At 41.1% G+C, this 11,180-nt stretch overlaps 1 non-coding gene across 1 annotated transcript; it reads left to right on the top strand.

Annotated features, from left to right (window-relative positions):
- Nucleotides 1-1,306: 1,306 nt before the first annotated feature.
- LOC112759915 (small nucleolar RNA R71) lies at nt 1,307-1,410 on the top strand. The gene has a single exon (XR_003180378.1). It is a non-coding gene; the product is annotated as a small nucleolar RNA R71 (small nucleolar RNA).
- Nucleotides 1,411-11,180: the final 9,770 nt, after the last annotated feature.

Raw genomic sequence — 11,180 nt, 5'->3', positions numbered from 1 at the left:
CATCATTGTTAGAGACATCAAATTGATACTGGCCCCTAAGTCACACAAGGCCTTCTCCACCATGACTTCTCCTATGATGCAGGGGATTTGGAAACTGCCTGGATCCTTCAATTTCTGAGGCAATTTGTGCTGGATGATGGCACTGCATTCTTCAGTTAACAACACAGTTTCCTCGTTTCTCCAGCTTCTTTTCTTGGTCATTAATTCCTTTAAGAATTTTGCATAGAGTGGCATTTGCTCTATTGCCTCAGCAAACGGAATGTTGATTTGAAGCTTCTTGAAAATCTCCAAGAACCTGGAGAATTGGCCATCCTTTTCACTTTTCATCAAACGTTGAGGATATGGTGCTTTAGGTGTATAAGGCTTCAGGACCTCTTTTTCTTTTTCTTTTGTTGCAGACGATGTAAAAGATTGTCCTTGTTCCTTATCTCTCACATTTTCCTTTGCTTCATCCTCTGTGGTTTCCTTTGAGATCTCCTTTAGATTCTTTCCGCTTCTGAGGGTTATGGCCTTACATTCTTCCCTTGCAATAGCCTTGGCAGCATGAGAAACGCTTGTCCCAGGGGTTTGCTTAGACAAGTACGCAATTTGATTTTCTAGCTTCTGGATGGCAGCTCCTTGGTTTTGCAGGTTAGAATTTACTTCTTCCTTAAAAGCTTTCAATTCGGTTATGTCTTGACTCATGGTTGCAAGCATTCCTTCTATCCTGTTTAATTGATCTTGAAATTGTTGGTTCGGATTAGGTTGAGTAGGTTGATTATTTTGGCCATGATATGGTGGTTGAGAGTAAGTGTTTTGTGTGGCTTGGTATGATCTTTGGTTGGAGTTTTGGTATATGGACTTGTTATGTTGGTTTTGCTGGTTTCCCCACCCAAAGTTTGGGTGATTTTTCCAGCCTGGGTTGTAAGTGTTGGAATGTGGATCATATGGTTGCCTTTGTTGATTTCCTACATAATTAGCCTCTTCCCAATCACCTCCTTCAGTACTTTCTTCCTCTTGATCTTGTGTGTGTATTGCAGCCACTTGTTTTGTTTCTAATTTCCTGGTGAGCTCTGCTAGTTGCTTGGCAAACACCTTGTTTTGGGCTAGAATTGTATCAACATGGTTCAGCTCCATGACTCCCTTAGTGTTGTGTCTCTCTGATGCATAGTAGTACTCATTCTCAGCCACTGTCTCAATCACTTCAATGGCTTCTTCCACAGTCTTTTTCCTGTTCAATGAACCTCCTGATGAATGGTCTACAGCCTTCCTTGATTCATAAGACAGTCCATCATAGAAAATATGCAATTGCACCCAGTCATGGAACATGTCTGGTGGGCATTTCCTTGTCAAATCCTTGAATCTCTCCCATGCCTCGTAGAGAGTTTCACCATCTTGTTGTCTAAAAGTCTGAACCTCAGATCGAAGCCTATTGACCTTTTGTGGGGGGTAGAAACGTGCCAGAAACTTGCTTTCCACCTCGTCCCAGGTTGTTAGGCTCCCCCTTGGGAATGATTCCAGCCACTTAGCTGCCTTGTCCCTAAGTGAAAATGGGAACAAAAGCAGTTTATAGGCATCTTCCTGGACTCCATTGGACTTCACAGTGTCGCAAATTCTCAGGAATTTTGTGAGATGTTGGTTTGGGTCTTCATTAGCACTTCCACCAAATGAACAATGATTCTCCACAAGTGATATTAGCTGTGGTTTGAGCTCAAAATTGTTGGCCTGAATGGGTGGTTTCTGGATGCTGCTACCACAATTCCCAGAGGTTGGGTTTATGTATGAACTAAGAACCCTCCTCTCAGGAATGGCATTATTTCCATCAGCTCTCTCATGGTTGTGAACTTCTCTATCCATGTTGAGATCTAAAGCTTCCTCAAAATTGTCCTCAGATTCTCCTTCAGATTCCTCTTCTCCCAGTACTCTCTTCCCTCTTGCTTCCCTTCTAAGTCTATGAAGGGTCCTCTCTGGTTCGGTATATGGAGGAGTTGATGTCTCTCCTCTCCTACCTGTCATACAAGAACACAGCACAGGCAACAAACAAGTGAAATACTCTTGGTTAATGGAAGAGTATGGTTAGAGCAGTTGAGGAATTAATTCAAACAGTTAGTGAGTCAGTGAGTTAGTTGCTTGAATTTAAAGGCATAAAGAAAGAAAGCATGTAACAGAGTGCATAAATTAAAATTCAACAAGTAACTTGTACTGAATTAATCAAAACAAAAAAAAATGCTCAATCTAGTTAACTTCCAATTTGAGAATTGTCAATCGAAAACCAATCCCCGGCAACGGCGCCATAAACTTGATGCGCATAAACTTGTTATGCTACGATTTAGGAAATTGCAAGATCGGAAAAATTCCTTCCGGCAAGTGCACCGGTTATCGTCAAGTAAAAACTCACAATAGAGTGAGGTCGAATCCCACAAGGATTGGTTGAGTGAGCAATTCGGATTAGAAGTGTGTTCTAGTTGAGCGGAATCAAGATTTAGATGAGAATTGCGGAATGTAAAATTGGCGGGAAACGTAAATGACAAGAAATTTAAATGGCGGAATCTTAAATTGCATGAATTAAAGAGCAGAAGCTAAATTGCTGAAATTAAAAGGGAATGGGGGTGATTGCATGAATTGAGTTGCAGAATGTAAAGAGAAAGTGGAAATCAGAAATGGGGAATTCATTGGGTTATAGGAGATATTGAGATCTCCGAATCAAAACATGTTTATCTCTTCCTCAACCAATGCGTTCATTAAATTTTGCTTGGCAATCTTATATGATTGGATCCCAATCCCTTGGCTCACCAATTCTCTCTAAAAACAAACAAATTCCCAATCCCTTGGTTTAAATGTTCATAAGAAGAGATGATGCTCGATCACTGATTTTACCACACAGTTTCATGAACCACAATTTGGTAGGATTACATGTCACAATATCCATCCAAACCCCAATCCAATTCACTGTGAGAAAGCTTCTCTAGCATGAATCCTCCATTCCTTTCCCAAGGTTCCGAAGGATTCCAATTATGAGTAGTTTCTTTCCCAAGACAACTACCCAATGGAATTAGATCGAGAAGCTTTCTAATCAAAATTCAAGAGAAAAGATTGAAGAAGAAGATAAACTATTATTGATTCATTGAATTACAATAGAGCTCCCTAACCCAATGAAAGGGGGTTTAGTAAGTCATAGCTCTGAATTCAATTACAAAGATATGAAAACTAGCCAAAAATGAATAGGTAAAAGCCAAGTCCTTCCTAACTTCAATTCTATCCTATTTATACACTTTCTATATTGAGCTTCTGTTGTGTTTCTTGGGCTTTGAGGCCTCTCCCTGCTTTCCTTTTGCCTTGGGTTTATGATCCATAATCTTGATGAGGCTGTTGATCCAAATTCTGTAACATTCATTGAGCCAACTTAGTGATAATCAAATAATGACACATGACTCAATAAATTGAAATTTCAGACTCATCAATCCTTCAGGCCCAACCCCATAAACCATGATATTCAATTGGGTTTCATACCAGAGTAAGTTTAAGTTAATGTTTGTGCTCAAATACTAACTTAAACCGCAATATTTTTGGCCCAGAAACCTTTTCCAAGAGTGGCGTTTAAGTTGCAGTTTAAGCTTAAACTGCAGCTTAAACGCCAGACACTTCCAGTGATGCCTTTTGTGGAAGCACGTTTAAGCTTCAGTTTAAGGTTAAACTGAAGCTTAAACGTGGAAATGGAAGAAGGCAGCCCTGGAGGGTGACTTATTCGAACACGTTTAAGCTTCAGTTTAAGGTTAAACTGAAGCTTAAACGTGGAGATAGGAAAGGCAGCCCTGGAGGTCGAACACGTTTAAGCTCCAGTTTAAGGTTAAACTGGAGCTTAAACGTGGAAATAGAGAAAGCCATCTGGGAGGTCGAACACGTTTAAGCTCCAGTTTAAGGTTAAACTGGAGCTTAAACGTGGAAGCTGAGAAAGGTAGCCCTGGAGGTGTCGAACACGTTTAAGCTCCAGTTTAAGGTTAAACTGGAGCTTAAACGTGGAAATGGAGAAAGCAACCCTGGAGGAGAAAACTTGGTCGAACACGTTTAAGCTCCAGTTTAAGGTTAAACTGGAGCTTAAACGTGGAAATGGCTCCCTGGTGCATTTCCCATTTCTGGCGTTTAACCTCCAGTTTAAGGTTAAACTGGAGGTTAAACGTGGAAATGCTTCCTGAGTGGCATTCTCATTCTGGCGTTTAACCTCTAGTTTAAGGTTAAACTGGAGGTTAAACGTGGAAATGCTTCTTTGGTGAGACTTTCATTCTGGCGTTTAACCTCCAGTTTAAGGTTAAACTGGAGGTTAAACTTCAGTTTCAGCATTTCTTAGCCTTCATGATTCTGGCGTTTAAGCTCCAGTTTAGGCTTAAACTGGAACTTAAACTCCACATGTGATATTCAAGCTTCCTTTATTGATTTTGTTGCTTCCTTGCCTAGCCTCTTCTTCCCTGAAATCATCCAAACAATTGCATCAAAGTCTTGCAAAATTTCATGAGAAATCTTCCATTCATAGCATTCAAGTAATATAACTAAAACTCATGGAATTTGCATCAAAATCATACTGTTTGGATGGTTCATTGCTTTGTTATTCTTTTAACCATTCTTGGTTACTTTAAGCTCAAGAAAATGCATAAAACAACTAAAACTAACAAAAAAATGCTAGTGAAACTAGCCTAAGATGCCTTGGCATCACTAGGCATGATTTTAGAATTATATAGAGTGTGTGTGTGTGTGTAAGTGAGAACTTAGGTTAGTCAAAGATTCAAATTATAGCTCACTTGGCCATACATATATCTTCACCCTTACCTTAGCCCCATTACAACCTTGAAAAGACCTCATGATGTTTGCATTTGTACACTAGATATTTGTTGATTGGTTAGATGAAGAACAAAGTTTTAGAAAGTATGATTAGAGGAGATTAGAGTGAATTAACCATAGACACCTGAGCGATTAGAGTGCATATACACTTCCAGTGAGGGTTCAATGCTTAATACTGTGTTCCTGGCTTTCATGAGCTATCTTCTTATAAGTTTACTTGCCTCTTATTGTGCGATTTAAATTAGTGAAATCTGATTTTTGTTTGTCTTGGAGAACTTGTTCATTTTTAACCAAGTAGGTAGAAACATCTTAGCATATATTTACATTCATATACATAGGTTGCATTGCATTGCATGAGTCTTATTTTTCCCATTCATTCTTTTGGTCTCCTTGAGCTTAGCATGAGGACATACTAATGTTTAAGTGTGGGGAGATTGATAAGCCACTATTTTATGATTTATCTTGTGCTAAATTGAGTGGTTTTTATCAGTTCTTTGCACACTTATTCATGTAATTCGCATGTTTTACATTTGCCTTCCTAATTTTGTTCTATGATTGAAAACTTGCTTCCTAATCCTTTAAATGGTCAATTTTTAATCCCCCTTTATACCATTCGATGCCGTGTGTAACACCCCAATTACCCTAAACCTTACCTCTAGCTGTAAAGCAAAGGTTAGTCAGAGATTACAACAGTCCTAAGGCTTTTTCATATTTATATATGGAAGGAAATAATATATTCTAGATGCCTGATGAAGGATATAGCTCAAAAATAGGATTTGAAAAGCGCAAAATGTTCACACGAAGCTAACGTATAAGAAACAAGATATGGATGCAAAAGAATGGAATATATATATAGATATAATAGTATAATAATCATAGGGGACTAGTCGCGGCTTCCGGAGTTTAAGCTGACTAGTAAATATACACATACAGAGTTTTTGAGTTAAAAACAGCTTATACAACTATTAAAACAACTTATACAACTATTCTCTCAAATAAGCCTCTAAGGCCATAAAGATAAATATACAAAAGATGTGAGAGTAACTATAATAAGGGAAAAACATAAATAAACCAAGGAGGAACTATACTCCGCTCTGTCACCATATCTGCAATCTTACCGAGGTGGACTACGACCTGCATCTGAAAAACAACAACAAAGTATGGAATGAGAACTGAAGGTTCTTAGTATGGTAACAGTGCCCAATGATGTAAGATGTAAGGCTCCGGGACGCCGAAGGCAATCCTAGAACTTCACATCACATACTGATATTCAAAGTTAACATCAATTACATATAGAACTTAGTCCATAAATTGGGTTATCTAACTTAGGGGAGTCCTAACTAATACTAGTCACACCGCTGTATCCCACAGCCTTCGCCAACCTTACCTCCGTGCGATCCCATTGCCACCACCTACGTAACCTCCTCAACACCAGACAATCACAATTAATGCAGACAAGTAAAACACGGATAATTTTCGTATACAGCAAGTAATTCAAGAAGCAAGTAGGCATATTATACAATTAGGAAAACTCAAGAAAATAAAGCAAGCAAGCATATAGAAGATGCGTATGATGAATGTCTGCCCTATTGGCTGTGATATCATATTGTCGGTTCAACTGCCAACCCCACACATCTCCATGGAGATGTTGCCCATCGGATTCATGGTGTGGGAAGCCCCGAGATATAATGCTCGGATCACCATCCAGGGTTTTGTGCCTGTACGCTCTGATGATCCGAAGGGACGCGAGCAGGATCTATTGCCACCGACCTCACATCTAAGCGCAAGCAAGACAAACCACCGCCCTTACGCCGCCATCGCTACCTCGACAGGCGGGATCCAACCTCGGCCCCTACCGGGCGCATAGCGTCTCAAAATCTCAATAAAAGTAGTATAGTAGTTTTCAAAAACATTTTTAGCATAAGATGGATCCATCACTTCATTCAGAGCCCTCGACTCTTCTCAACCACTGTTCATTCTCATTTCATTTCCGAACTCAACAGTTCCTTAGTTCTCAGCTCGTTCATCAACCATTCTTCATTGAACCACCTTGATGAGTCGAATTCACACCCCATTATAAAATTTGTGAATCTGTTCTTTTGGTAAGCGCACCAAAATTATCGTCAAGTAATAACCCACAGTGGAGTGGGATCATATCCACAGAGATTGGCAAATTCAAGCAGTTTTAATTGATTGATAAATTAGTCAAGTGGAACAAGTAGATTGTGATTTGCAGAATTATAAATGGCAGAAATGTAAATGGCTAGAATATAAAGGAAAGAAATAAAATACAGAAATGGAAATGACAGAAATGTAAAGTGCAGAATCATAAATGACTTGAATGTAAATGGGAGTGGGGAATTACTGAATGTAAAATTAAGCTATAAAGAAAGGGATAGATAAGAATGGGGAAATTCATTGAGATCAGGAGATGTTGTCTCTTTGGATCAATTTCAGCTTATATCCTCTTCAATCATGCAACTCATTGACCTCTTGGCAATCGTGATTGATTGAGACCCAATCCCTTGGTGACTCAATCTCTCAGATCTTTATCAATAGCCAATTCCTTGGTCTAATTGTTCATGAAGAGAGATATGCTTGGTCCCTGATTATACCATACATCATCATAGGTCCAAGTAGAGGGAGGATTATATATCACCATATCCAAACACCAAATCCCAGATCCTACTCATGTGTGAGAAGGGATTTCAAGCATGGTTTCATGTTTCCATTTCCAAGGTTTCCATGAAACCTAAATTGTATTCAGTCTCTTTCCTAAGATGATTGAACACTAAGCATTGACAACAAAATTCCTTCTAGCAAATCAAGAGAATATGAAGAGAAGAAGAATTTCACTATCATCAATCCATCAAGTACAACAGAGCTCCCTCTCTCAATGAGACAGAATTTAGCTACTCATAGCTCAAAGAAAAGTACTCAAAAGTAAAGAAGATGATGAAGTGTAAAAGTGAATCTAAAACTAATCTCTCTAACTGCTTAACCCCCCTCTTCAGTACTCCTTGAGGGTATTTATACTACTCCTAGCAAAAATAAACGAATTACAAAAGTGAAAAAGGAAAATTACATTTTGGAGGGAAAAGAAACCCAATAAGTGTGACTTCCCAGCTGGCGTGTGGTTGGCGCTCCAGTGGCGTGTCACGTGCTCCCTCAATTCTGGCTTGGCGTGCCACGCCCAATCCCTCAAGTGGCACACTCGTCTTCATAACAACCTTGCCGTGCCATGCCTTCGAGCTCAAGTGGCATGCCCCAGCCTTTTTCCACTTCTCTTTCCCTCTAGAAACTTGAACTAACGTGGCACGCCCAGGGTCTGGCGTGCCACGCCCTTGCTTCATGCTTGACCAAGCTTCTCTGGAAAGTTGAACTAGCGTGGCACGCCCAGGGTCTGGCGTGCCATGCCCCCTTATGAACAAGTGATTCCTCTGTTTGGCATGACACACCACGAACTCAAGTGGCACGCCCCAATGGTTCTTTGCTCTCTGAATGACACTGGCGTGCCATGCCTGGGGTTCAAGTGGCACGCCCCATGCATTTGGCATCCTTCACCCTCTCTGGAAATTTATACCAGCGTGCCACGTTTAGAGGCTGACGTGCCACGCCCATGATCTTGCCTTGGTTCCAGTAGTTGGCATGCCACGCCTCAGCCTTCAAGTGGCACGCCATAGTGAGATTCTTGGGTTGGCGTGCCACGCCTTCGACATCAAGTGGCACGCCCAGCCCTTGCTTTGGTCTCTTTGTGCATTGGCGTGCCACGCCTGGTCGCTCAAGTGGCACGCCTAAGTGAGATTGAGAGGTTGGCGTGCCACGCCTTCGATCTCAAGTGGCACGCCTAGTCTTCAGTTGCCTTCAGCCCCCTCTCTGGATTATTGTACCAGCGTGCCACGCCATGCAACTCAAGTGGCATGCCCATACATTTGTGGACTCTTCAAACTTGGCGTGCCACGCCTGGATCCTCAAGTGGCATGCCTAAGTGACTCTTTGGAGCTGGCGTGCCACGCCTTTGATACCAAGTGGCACGCCATAGTGAAGGTTCTTCCTGGAGTGATGAATTGGTGTGCCACGCCCCTTGGCTCAAGTGGCACGCCCATAGTAGCTGATGGGTTAGGCGTGCCATGCCCAACCTGGCGTGCCACGCCCCTTTTATGTCCTCCATTATTGCTCTCTAGATCTTTGTACTAGCGTGCCACGCACAGTCCCTGGCGTGCCACGCCCACATGCATGCTTGAACTTCTCCTCTGGAATTTAGTACTGGCGTGCCACGCCTAGCTCCTGGCCTGCCACGCCAGTGTATTTTTGTGGTGTTTGCTCCCAAGTGGCACGCCAGTTTCACACGCCTAGCTTCTTGTTGCTTTCTTCCCATTTTTGATGCCTTTTTCACCTGAAATTCAGCACAACTCATCTCAAAGTAGTGTACCATAATATTCATCAGGTAATGCATGAATTGTACTGATCAAATGAGATTTATGCTCTTTTATGGCCCTCTTTATGCAAGAAAGAAGGGTAAATAATGCAAGTCATCACAACACCAAACATAAACTTTGCTTGTCCCAAGCAAATCAATGTGAGTAAGCCTTTATAACTTGAGGCATTGGCCTTGAATGATTGCAACATAACTAAGGTTAGGACTAAGTGTTCAACACATGTATGAATGTTTTAATGTCATGAAAAACTCTTAGATCCTTGAGGGTTCTTTCAAGTATAGGTCTCAGGGGTCCTTTCTATTGGTTGTCACCTTAAAGTAGCAAGAGTTGTTTTGCTTTCTCTTTGGTTGTGCTTTCTTGACCACGACTCTAAGTGTTTTGTCTCAAGACAACCCTTTAATTAAGATTTCAATTAGCACTCCCAAACCAGTTGGTTTTAGGGTACTGGTTGTTGAAACACCCCTACGAATTTACTTGTCCAGGTCTCTTCTTGACACATTTTCACCACAAGCATCTACTAGGATCTTTAACTCTTTTGAGCTTTTTGGTGTTTCTTTCCCATCCCAGTAGTTGATGCTCTGAGCCTTGGGTCTTTATTGCTTACTACTTCTTGGTTCTATGGATATTCAAGGAACACCCCTTAACCTTTTCTTGTTATACCTTCTAAGACTAGTTGCTTTCCATGACTCATTCTCTTTTTAGTTCATTCAAGGTTCTACACTTAGTTTCTTATTTCTTAGTTTGTTTGATGATCTATCTTGGCCTTGGTTTCTCTTACTCTTATTTTGTACAACTCACAGTAACTCTTATGGAGACAAGCTCTAGTTTTATTTATGCTAGAAATGAAGACTTGAAATACATGGCATTTCCTTTCTTGTAAAATAGAGGACTCATAAAGACTTCAAACATGAAATAAAACTAAGAAAAAACATAAACTATCCTAGCACGATTATTTATTCTAACAAAAAATAAATCAAACAAAAGCTTAAACGGGATTTCAGAAATTAGAGAGTGCCAACCATGGGACTCAACAACCTTGAGCAGCTTCATCTTCAGTTCATTGTCCCCTTTCCTTTGTCCTTCTTCTTGAAAGGGGAGGAGCCACCTTCTTCTTGCTTGGAGAAATCTTCTTGTGCCTTGGCATCCTTGGGCTTCCAGAATCCTAGCCTCCTCATGTAATTCCTTTCGTCCTCCTTATGTTTAGCTAGAATTTCCTCTTGTCTTGCACTCAGCTCCTCCATTCCTTGCATGAAGGTTGGGTATCCTGGGTTTAGAGCGGCCACGGCATTACACAAGTGATTCAGCTTCGCTTGTGTATTGATGTCATACTGCCTCTTGGATATAGTTCTGGCATCATAGAGATTTCTGAATTCAGCCAGGTTCCTTTGTTGCCATTTGCCTTGCTCTGCTATTTTATCCAGTGCACTTCGCACCTCTCCCCAGTCAAATTGTTCTTGCTGCTCCTTCCTCATATGCTCCCAACTCCCTTGGAGTTGCTGGATATTCTGGTTGACTTAGTTCCATTGGTGTTGCTGAGTCTCCTTGCAGTTGTTCCCAGTTGAATCCCTCTGAGAATTATTGGTATTGGTAGTGTGGTAGTGGTGGTTGAAGTGCCAGAAAGTGAGGTTGCTCTTCTGCCTCTTCCTCTACTCGTTGTTGTTGCATATGTGGCCCATGAGCATGACCTCTTTGTTTCATCTGAAGTGGGTGAACAACCACCACTTTGGCCAACTTCTTGGCAGTTATAAATTTGTCTTGCTTTACTAGCACCTCATCAATAATCTTTTCAACTCCAGCTTCATCACATAGCCTCTGTATGATGCTGGGGAATGCCAACCTTGTGTTGTCACTGGTGCTTTTCAGCACTTTGTTGATGTTGTTGGCAATCATCTCCCCCATATTGACATTCTCACCTTTCATGATGCTGTA

Source organism: Arachis hypogaea, chromosome 16, assembly GCF_003086295.3.
Source record: "Arachis hypogaea cultivar Tifrunner chromosome 16, arahy.Tifrunner.gnm2.J5K5, whole genome shotgun sequence".
Taxonomy (NCBI): Eukaryota; Viridiplantae; Streptophyta; class Magnoliopsida; order Fabales; family Fabaceae; genus Arachis; species Arachis hypogaea.
The sequence above is the reverse complement of the archived record's forward strand: the minus strand, read 5'-3'. Positions and strand labels throughout refer to the sequence as shown.